The sequence below is a fragment of the Aotus nancymaae genome, unplaced genomic scaffold (genome assembly GCF_030222135.1).
Source record: "Aotus nancymaae isolate 86718 unplaced genomic scaffold, 86718_ANA_hifiasm-v0.15.2.pri h1tg000077l, whole genome shotgun sequence".
Lineage (NCBI taxonomy): Eukaryota > Metazoa > Chordata > Mammalia > Primates > Aotidae > Aotus > Aotus nancymaae.
In genome coordinates, this window is record NW_026988492.1 from 18,854,269 (window position 1) to 18,865,458 (window position 11,190).

General features: G+C 44.6%; 1 pseudogene; it reads left to right on the forward strand.

Moving 5' to 3' along the window:
- The first annotated feature begins 1,604 nt into the window (after nucleotides 1-1,604).
- LOC105719753 (transcription factor E2-alpha-like) lies at nucleotides 1,605-3,898 on the forward strand (annotated as a pseudogene).
- Nucleotides 3,899-11,190: the final 7,292 nt, after the last annotated feature.

Here is an 11,190-nt window from a genome sequence, read left to right on the forward strand (position 1 = left end):
CCAACCACAGTCCCCATTCAACCCACTTCACTAGTTACCCACCTGGCCATGCTGGGTACTTGAATTGGTGAGTTTGGCCTCTGTAAAGAAACGACAGCCTTAAACCTAGAACGAAGCCTCCTACAAGATGCTCCCACACCATCAGAGAGAAAATGTTACTCTTTGATGCTGAATAACTCAGCAATAAGAAAAGCCTCAACTAATAAAGCTACTGATGTGTCAGAATGCAAGTTGGTGAGTTTTAAAGAAATAGATTAGTTAAATATTGAGAAAATCAAGTGAAATTATTTAGTGAAGACAAATCATTAAAAAAAATTTTGAACTTTAAAAATAACCTCCTGGTAATACTTAAAACTTTTCATAGCTAATGTTTTCAAATGATGAAGTTTCATTATGCTAAGCATGATTATAATGTGGAACATTCAAAGACAGAATTACAATGTGTTACAGCATACTTCCATAAGAGGGTACTATCTTTCTGATACAGTCTTTTTTTTTTTTTTTTTTTTTTTTGAGACAGACTCTCCCTCTGTCGCCCAGGCTGGAGTTCAGTGGCACAATCTCGGCTCATTGCAACCTCCAACATCAGGGATTATAATTCGACACGAGATTTGGATGGGGTAAATATCCAAACTATATCACACACACATTTGTAAATGTGAACTATAAAAGACATAGAGTTATTTCTATCACTTTCCTACGTCTCCTCACTAAAACTTGATAATAGAATTGGAAAAGCAAAAGTTAACCGGCTTATGCAGAAATAGGAACTTATTGGCTCATGTAATACAAAAATTCAAGAGTGGCTTGGTCTGAAGACCCAGTCGCCCTCTCTTGGCTCTGAGGCTCCTCCACATCACATTCAGTTTTTGGATCTCCATGGTGGTGGGATGACTCCCCACATCTCCAGAGTTCAAGCCTACAAACCTTGCTACCCAAGATCCCAGAGAAAAACACTGTTGCTTTAAAGGACTCAGATGTGACCATCCCTTAGCTAATAACTTTGACCAGGCAAACACAACATTCCCAAGTGCCAGGTCTGAATCACATGCTCACAACCAATATGAAGGAGGCAACTGACTTTACACAAAGTTCCTGGAGGGTTGAGATAGGGAGTTCCCCAAAGAAGAATGAGGGCACTGTTCACAGGAGACAGGTGAAAATTAACAAATATCTACTACATAAGAGGATTACTACTACTGGTGTAACAAATCACCACAAAGGTCGTGACTTAAGACAACACAGATTTATTATCTCCCAGCTCCACAGGTCAGAAGTCTGCAATGGGTCTCACTGGGTTACAGTCAAGGTGTTCACAGAACTGTGTTCCTTCTGGAAGCTTCACAGGAGAGATGTTTCCTTGCCTTTCCACCATCCAGAGGCTGCCTGGATTCCTTAGCTTGTAGCTTCTTCCTTCATTTTCAAAGCCAGCAAACCTTCAAATCTCTCTCTGACTCTGACCTCCTCTTCTGCCTCCCTTGGTTAATTTAAAGGACTTTTATGATTACACTGGGCTTATCAGGAAAATCCAGGATAAACTCCTTAATGTAAGATTAGCTAATTAGCAACCTTAGTTTCATCTGAAATTTTAATTCTCCCTTGAAATGGCAGATGGCAGCCTGCACCCCTTAGCCGAGCTCTTAATTCCCCTGGGCCAGGTGGGCTTCGGGCCCAAGCAGGGCAGGGGCTCATCCCCCCGCTCCTCTTGCCACGGAGCGGCCCTGTGGCCAGTGGCGGAGGCAGCAGCACGTTTGGTGGCCTGCACCAGCACGAGCGCATGGGCTACCAGCTGCAGGGAGCAGAGACTCCCGGCGGGCTCCTGGCTGCATCCACCTTCTCCTCGGCCCCCGAAGCTGCGTATGGTGGCGTCTCCAGCCACACGCCGCCTGAAAATGGAGCCGACAACCTCCTGGGCTCTGAGGGACCGCAGCCGGCAGCTCTGGGGACGCCCTCGGGAAGGTACTGGCCTCGATCTAGTCCCCAGATCACTCAAGCAGTAACCTCTCATCCAGTCCCTCCACCCCCGTGGGCTCCCCACTGGGCCTGGCAGGGACGTCGCAGTGGCCCCAAGCAGGAACCCCCAGTGCCTCATCGCCCAGCTACGACGGGGCTCTCCATGACCTGCAGAGTAAGACAGGACCACCTGGACGAGGCCATCCACGTGCTCCACAGCCACGCCATGGGCACAGCGGGCAGCGTGCATACGCCGCTGCCCAGCCATGGAGCGCTGGCCTCGGGCTTCACTGACCCCATGCAGCTGGGCGGGCAGCATGTCTGGTCGGAGGCGGAAACCTAGAGGACAGCTTTGCGGGCAGCACCAGCCTCATACACAACGACGCGGCCCTCCCCAGCCAGCCAGGCGCCCTCCCCGACCTCTCCCGCCTCCCGACTCTTACAGTGGGCTAGGGTGAGCAGGTGCCGCGACAGCCACCGGCGAAGTCAATCGGGAGGAGAAGGAGGACGAGGAGAACACGCCCACGGCTGACCACTCGGACGAGAAGAAGGAGCTGAAGGCCCCCTGGGCCCGGACCAGCAGTACTGAGGAGGTGCTGTGAGGAGAAACACCTGAGGGACCGGAAGAGGCGCAAGGCCAGTAACGCGCGGGAGCGGGTGCGCATGCGCAATATTAATGAGGCCTTCTGGGAACTGGCGCGCATGTGCCAGATGCACCTCAGGTCAGACACGGCACAGACCAAGCTGCTCATCATGCAGCAGGCCGTTCAGGTCATCCTGGGGCTGGAGCAGCAGGTGCCCCAAAGCAGCGTGTTTGAAACGGCCAGAAGAGGAAAAGGTGTCGGCCGTGGTCAGAGACCCCCAGATGGTGCTTTCCGCTGCCCACCCTCACAAAACCCCACCGGGCGCATGTGAAAGGCACGTCTCTGTGGGACAAGCCACCCGCCTTCAGCCCGGTGCGCTGGGCCCAGAGCAGCCACTCAAGGCCCCGGGCTTCATCCACATCCACACCTCACACACCTGTTGTCAGCATGGAGCCAACGCGGACCTGAGGAGGCTCGGAGTGATGGGGGTGATGAAGGTAATGTTGGGACCTGGAGCTCCCTGGGAACCTGGGCTCACCCCTTACTGGTCTCATTCCCCCTGCCCCCGAATCTCAGCCACCCTGTAACCTGCCCCATGGATCCTAAAACTGCATCTTGGCCCTGTTGCCTGGGCTGACAGCAGCATTTTTTTTTTTTTTTTTTTCAGTAAACAAAACCTGAACGCAAGCAACAAAACATACACTTTGTCAGAAAAGAAAAAAAAAATGCCTTAACTATGAAATGTGGAGAAATCAAAACATATCACTCGAGGGAGATGCTGTGGAAACCTGGCTTACTCTTCAAAAGCCACCAGCAAATGTGCCTACGTGTAATTTTTTTTAAGGAAAATGAACATTAGGTATTAAAAAAAAGAAAAGACTCTTCGAGAGGTCATTATTTTGCCTACCACAAGGTACAAATTGAATTAATTACCTTGTGTAATCTCAGGGTAATCTAATTAACCCTACACTGTGTGCTAGGGATGCCTGCATTTTTCAGAGTCCTTTGTGCTAATTCCTTGCTCTTGAATTCGTTCACTTATTCATTTAATAAATAGCCATTGAGTAACTACCATATGCCAAGCACTGCTTAGGCACCAAATATAGACTAGTAAAGAAGATGTTCCCTTCTCTCACAAAGTTTGTGGATGAAAAGACCATGAATAAGCTAATCAATAAGTAGTATTTAAATACTTCATTATTATTTATTTCTATGGAGGCTTTATTTTTCACCTAATTGGCTTGAAAAATATTAGCTGTGTCTTGAAAATTCTATTGCTCTCTGTTCTTCTAACTGAACTCCGTGTACATTCCCTGTAGGTGACCAGGACACTAAAGGAGACAGCCTTCGCAGAGACATGATGGATGGGAAATGGATCTTCTGCCTCGAGTCCAGCAGGAACACATTTCCATGACACAAAATCAGGTGGCTCACCACTCTACACATAAATCCCTAAACAACACCACCTCCCCCATCCCACGTTCCTCAGAACAGAGCAACTGTTCAAGCGATTTTCCTGCCTCAGCCTCCCAAGTAGCTGGGATTACAGGCATGTGCCACCAACACACCCAGCTAATTTTTGTATTTTTAGTAGAGACAGGTTTCACCATGTTGGCCAGGATGGTCTCGATCTACTGACCTTGTGATCCGCCCGCCTCGGTCTTCTAAAGTGCTGGTAGTACAGGCGTGAACCACCTCACCCAGCCAGTATTTACATTTTAATTACTTCCTGCTAACTTCTTGGTAGTTGAATCAGTAGGAAGTACCAAACTGCCCAAAACAAATTAGAGGAAGAAATGGGCAGTTTCTATAAGTCAGTTAAATCAGAAATAAGGAGATAATCACAATTGTGTAGGATGGATTTCCACTCTGTAACTATTATCCATCTGTAATTAATATACCATTACAGAAGGTGTACTGAGTTGCTAATTCAACCTTTCTACTGTTTTGTCTTGACCAGGTCTACAGCACGGTGTCCTGATTTATAGGAGGTAGGTAAAAATACAGCCATCCTTCACGCAGCTCTTACAAGGCTGCTTTTAAAGGAGTTTAAAGCATGGGGCAAGTCGTAGGACCCGGGTCAAATGGTTTTGTATACAGTCACTAAAAATTCTTCCAAAGCTTCTGTAGCTCAAGCCACATTTTATCCTTGTTATCGCACTGGAATCAAGGTCCCTGAAACACAGGACCTTGAAAAAATTTGTTTAATTATGTGTTGACAGTAGCACCATCCACTCCCTCCTTCTCCAGGATTCTTTCCTACTCCCCCAACAGAAATAACATAAATATTCATCCTGGGAGATCATGTTGTGCTATAACACATGACAGCAAACTTTAAATCTCAGCTAAACACTCCATAGTACCGAAGCAACTAGCAATCGCTAAAATAATTAACTTTCCCCCCAAATGGGCAAAAAAATTAGAGTGGTCATCAACTCAAGATTTCATTCAGTATATTTCCTTATCATTCACAGATTTTTGGCTGAATTGCTATCAAATTCTATTGTATGTGTCAGCCTTGTCTGCTTTCCTTCCATCTAAAACTTTGTTGTTTCACATTTTCATTCATTGCATTCCTATTGCTCTATGAATCAAAGTCTCTGCAGGACACTCAGAGAACATTCAAAAGATTGGACTGAAGCATGCTAAAAGTAGGATTATTTACAGAGGACAGATCTGTGGCCAGTCAGGGAAAGAGCAAGTGGAATCAACACTCTGACCTCTCTTTCATTCTGTCTTCTGATCTCCCACCAATTATCTGTCATAGGCCAGACTCAAGCAGATGACAGAGGCCAACACAGGCTAATGTAGTCAGCTCCCTGGGGCACAGAACAGAGTATGTGCAGTGGTTGACAAGGTGTAGGGTGGAAGCCATTCACCAGCTTAACAATATTGACTTTCCCTCCTCAAGACGGGCCAGGCTACCACCACTGCGGAGTACCCATCAGCCAACAGAGACCAAGCCAAGCCCCTGATATGGCAACATTCTGGAGGAGAACCAGCCAGGAGAACCAGGTAGGCACTGTACATTAGATGCCTCCTTCATGGAGTGGGTAGAGTTCTATTCCACACTACACAGGAGAATGATTTCCAAATGGATTAAACAGCAGGGAAATGCAACATAGGTAGTAAAATAAACAGAATTTGTTCACAAATAACCTTAAAATAGAGAAGACCTCCTTTGGAAAAGACATGACATTTGGAAACTTTGAAGAGAAAGACTGATGGATTTTACTGTTTGAAAATTTCAACCTTCCAGCCAGGAGCAGTGTGTCAGGCCTGTAATCCAAGTACTTTAGGAGGCTGAGGTGGGATGGTTGTTTGTGGCTGGGAGTTCAAAATCAGCCTGGGCAACATAACAAGAACTCATCTTTACCAAAAAAAAAATTAAAATTAGCCTGATATAGTGGTGCATACCTGTTATCCTAGCTCAGAAGGCTGAGGTAGGAGGATCACTTGAGTCCAGAAGTTGGAAGCTGCAGTGAGCTATGAACATGCCACTGTACTCTAGCCTGGGCAACAGAGACAGACCCTGTCTATACATAAAGTTAAACTTGCTTAATACTAAAGGCAGCACAAAGTTGAAAACAAACAGCAGATAGGAAGATATTTGCAAAAAGTAACAATAATACAGTAATAACTGCTTCAAATGCTGCTAATTATGTGCCAGATGCCAACCTAATATGTCCTTATTCATTTACTACTAGAACAGTGTGAAGTAGGCACCATTATTATCCTTCCCACTTTTCAGGTCAGGAAACTCAGATACGGAGAGGTTGAGTCACTCAGCCAAGATCACACAGCTAGTAAGAGGCACAGCCAAGATTAGAATCCAGACACCTTCGCTTCATGGACTGTGCTCATAACCCACACTTGAGGCCACCTCTCATTTTTTTCATAGTGGGGAGCAAGAGGGATGGAGTTCCACTCTGTTGCCCAGGCTAAAGTGCAGTGGCACAATCTCAGCTCACTGCAACCTCCGCCTCCCGAGTTCAAGCCATCCTCCTGATTTAGCCTCCCAAGTAGCAGGTATTATAGGCACGAGCCACCACACCCAGCTAATTTTTATATTTTTAGTAGAGACAGGGTTTCAACATGTTGGCCAGCCTGGTCTCAAACTCCTGACCTCAAGTGATCCAAAGTGCTGGGATTACAGGCGTGAGCCACTGCTCCTGGCCTCCTCTCATTTTTTTTAATGTTACCTGAAAGAGACCATGAATTTATATCCACAATATATAAAGAAATCCCAAAATTAGTAAGAAAAAAGCAAAGCACCCAATATAAAACTCAGCAAAGATTCTTAGTGGGCAATTCACAGAAGAGAAAATTTAAATGACCAGCATACAAAACCTCACTAGTAATTAAGACCATGAAAATTATTTTAATGAGACGTCTTTTTTTTTTTTAACCATTAAAAGATTAGCAAAAACTAAAAGAATGTTACCATGTATTGGCAAAGAAATAGGCAGTCTCATAGACTGTGATTTGGAATACAAATTGGTAGAGCTTATGTGGTAGTAGATAATAAAACGTTAAATATCTATTAGCTGGTGACTCAGCAGAGTCCATTGCCTGGTATCTAATCTACAGAAATATGTGCATATATGTACCAAGATATCCCGGTCATCTTACTTGTAATAATAAGATTTCGGAACCACCTAAAGTCAATTACTATTGATAGTTTTTTAAAACATAGTACAGTTTTTAAAGAGGGGATTACTTAGCAAAGGTTCCACACCCACACACCCACAGCTTCACTTGCTCAATACAGCCTTGAGACATGTGTTTTGTTTGACCATGGTATTTATCACGATTTCAAATTTGGAAGCCTCTACTGGGGCACACAATCTCCATTTTCTCATGGGTCCCATTGTTTCTAATTATTTTTATTTACAATGCCTGCCTAGCCTCTTAGTGCATTTGAGCTTGCAATGCCCAATTAAATTCTAAATATATAACCAAAAAGGAGCTTAAAGTTCTTCAAGAGTCTTGGATTCAGTATAAACACTCTACAATAGTTGAGAAGCCTGAGAGGCAGTATCACATGGTACTGACAGACTCTTGAGCTCACAGACACTGAAGTCGGACTGGCAGGTCTCAAATCCCAACTATACCACTTACTATCTGTGTGACTAGCACCTCTGACCTCTCCGTGCCTCAGTGTCATCTGAAAGGCAGAATTAACAACACCCACTTTGTTGTGAGAATTAAATAAAATCTCAGAACAGTGCCCTAAACATACAAAGTGTTCAATAAATGTTAGCTGTGGCTGCCATGGTTTATAACTAACAACATGGAAAGATCTCTGAAACACACGTTTAAAAAAAAAAAATGCATACAAATGCAGTTGTGAATATGCACAACATGATTGCTATTATATGTATGCATAGGCCAGGAGTGGTGGCGGCTCACGCCTGTAATCCCAGCACTTTCGGAGGTCAAGGCGGGTGGATCACCTGAGGTCAGGAGTTCAAGACCAACCTCCCAAAGTATCTGTTCAATCAGAACATCTCGCTCATCCCCCTCATCACTGGTCTAGCCCAGACCTGCTGTATTTTTCACATTCTTTACTACAACGACTTGCTCATCGCTGGCACCACCTGCAATCCATTTCCATCCTTTTGCCAAAAGAATGACTCCAAAGTCCAAATCTGATCATGCACCCGCCCCTCACCCTGACCCCTCTGTCTGCTTCTCAGCGGCCATGCGTCGCCCTCAGGATGGGGCATAGGCGATTCTTCACAACACTAGCCTTGCCCATTTTCCTCCCACATTCCTCCTGCCTACAAGCAACTGGCTATTTCCCACACTGGATTACTTCTCTTGCTCCTGTGACTTTGCCAATGCTGTTCCCTGCCTGGAACACCATTCTAATCCCCCTTCTTTATTTGACCTACTTCTACTTTTCTGTCCAGAATCAGTTCAGACATCCTGACCTCCTGAAAGGCTCTGTGACCCTCTGGCTCTGCTTCTCATCTGGGTTACTTGGCTCCCTGTTTTTTCTCCTAGTATCACGCACACTCGTTCTGTGTTTATTTCACCATCTACCCAGTTGTCAGCCTTTGGGATAAGGACTTTTTGTTTGCCAATTGTCACCAGAAAAGTGTCCAAGTGTCACTCTGTGTCACTAGTGCCCATCACTGTGTCTCAGCCTGTCTAGTCACTCAATAAATGTCTTGTGTTCACCACTAAGGGGGTTTTGTAGCCTCCTGGGATTTGTCATAAGACAAGCTGCCAGTCAAAAAAAAATAAAGCAAAGCAAACGAATAAATGTCAGATGCACATTGATGTGTTCATTGTACACTCAATCTCATTTTGATTTGGGAAGACTGATTTTTTTTTTTTTTTTTTTACCAAGTCTCACTCTGTTGCTAGGCTGGAGTGCAGTGGCACGATCTCAGCTTACTGAAACCTCCACCTCCCAGATTCAAGCCATTCTTCTGCCTCAGCCTCCCGAGTAGCTGGGACTACAGGCACGTGCCACCACACCCAGCTAATTTTTGTATTTTTAGTACAGACGGGGTTTCACCATGTTAGCCAGGAAAGTCTCAGGAAAGTCTCCATCTCTTGATCTCATGATCCTCCTGCCTTAGCCTCCCAAAGTGCCGAGATTACAGGCATGAGGAACCACACCCGGCCAGACTAATTTGTTTTTTTTTTAACTATTCATGGTCAAACAAGGTATTTTTCCATATTAGAAGTTAAACTGAAAGATTCATATTTTTACTTTCCTGGGGACCACTTGTATTCAAGAATGCAGACACATAAAATCATAAAACACAATTGAAAACTAATGAAGTACTCATTTTTACATGCCCTGGCCTTGCTTCTCCATAGGAGTAATTCTGTTTACACCTCCAGAAAGAAATCTGGGTTTCATTTTGCAAACTCAGGACAGAAATCAGCTGCCTGAAGACATCCTTAAACACAATCACAGGAGTTTAGGGAAATTCCCTGTATTGCAAAGTTTTTGATGACACCACCGTGCAAAAATGTGTTGTTTCCCAACAAAGGAAGGAAAAACTGTACATTGACCATAATTTGAGAAGTCACCTATGAAAGCTGAGTTTAGGGCCGATTTGCTCCTAATTCCCAGAAGAATAAAGTCATGCAAGTTCTATTTATAGGTTAAATCTGGTCACCACAGAAATGCACAATAACGCAAGATGGTTGCACCCTAAAGAGAAAACCTACTTCAAGAAATCGATCAGTAGGAAAATGCAGACCGTAGTAGATTTTGCCCAAATCTTGCCTCATTGGAATTTGACCTGTGTAACCATTTCCCCCTCCTCACAGGCTTAATCTAAACCTTGCTTCTTCTTGTTTTTCCTGATCTGTTTCTGGCGAGTGGTATTTTGGGGGACTGGATTGAGTTAAAATAGCTAGACAGTTTCAGTGGCTGGAAGCACACAAACATATGAATGAAAGCATGGTGAACTCAAGTGCACTCTCTTTAAGAAAGGGTAGAAACGAGACCCATGCCAGGTACCAGGGTAAAGTCCCTTTTCTCCTGGCCCTAAAAATATTAAAAGGATTTCATGGTATGCACCAACAATGCCTCATTCCTTCTGAAAATGAACATTTCACGCCGTGTCCTAGTCACCTGCATTCACATTTGCAGTCAGTCATTTCTCACATTCTTATTTTAAGAGCAATTGAACAATATAGGTATATAATTTTTTGAATGTAGAAATTTTCCTTTTATAGGAAGTGGACTGGTATTGTGTATAAATCAGAATGAAACAGAGGCCAAAAGCCCGCCACACTTTCTCTGGCCCTCTCTCACCACTATTCTTGCCCTTGGCAAGGCATGGCAATCAATCCTCAGAAAGGACATACCTAATCCCTAGAACCTTCCCTGCTACAGAACAGTACGGACTTCTGGCATTCCCAGAAGTCTGAGCCAGCACTAGACCCAGGGACTCTGGTGGAGTCTCACTGCCCAGGTTGGGGTGCAGTGGCTCAATGTTGGATCAGTGCAACCTCCGCCTCCCAGGTTCAAGTGATTCTCCTGCCTCAGCCTCCTGAGTAGCTTTGGGATTACAGGCATGTGCCACCACGTCCAGCTAATATTTGTATTTTTAGCAGAGATGGGGTTTCACCATGTTGCCCAGGCTGGTCTCAAACTCCTGACTTCAGGTGATCCACTTGTCTCAGCCTCCCAAAGTGTTGGGATTACAGGCATGAGCCACCATGCCCAGCCTCTCATGAAGTCTTTACAGAAAATTCTCCCTCTGGCATTTTGATGTTATCTCGTATTTGCCTTTAGCTGCCTGATAGTTAATCAATTATGCAGCTATCTTGTTTTCCTCTCTTGTCAACCTCCTAATAGCAAGGACTACACGGCTACATCATATCCCTTTCCACTTTTTGCAGTGCCCAACAGTCTCCTGTGCATAGTAGACATCTAAACAGTTGAAATAAAGAAAACAAATAGCTCTCTCCCTCTTTCCTCTCTTAGATTTTTGCCTTCTCATCTTTTATAAATTTTTCTTGCTCTGGAAGAAACCAAAAGAGTTGGAAGGAAATTTGGAAATGGCCTGCAGGAGATTTTCTTAATCTTTAACCAGCTGATAACACCACGGGAAACTATCTTAAGGAAAACATAGTGATGAAACAGTAGGGTCCTATTACCACTTCCCTGCTATACTGA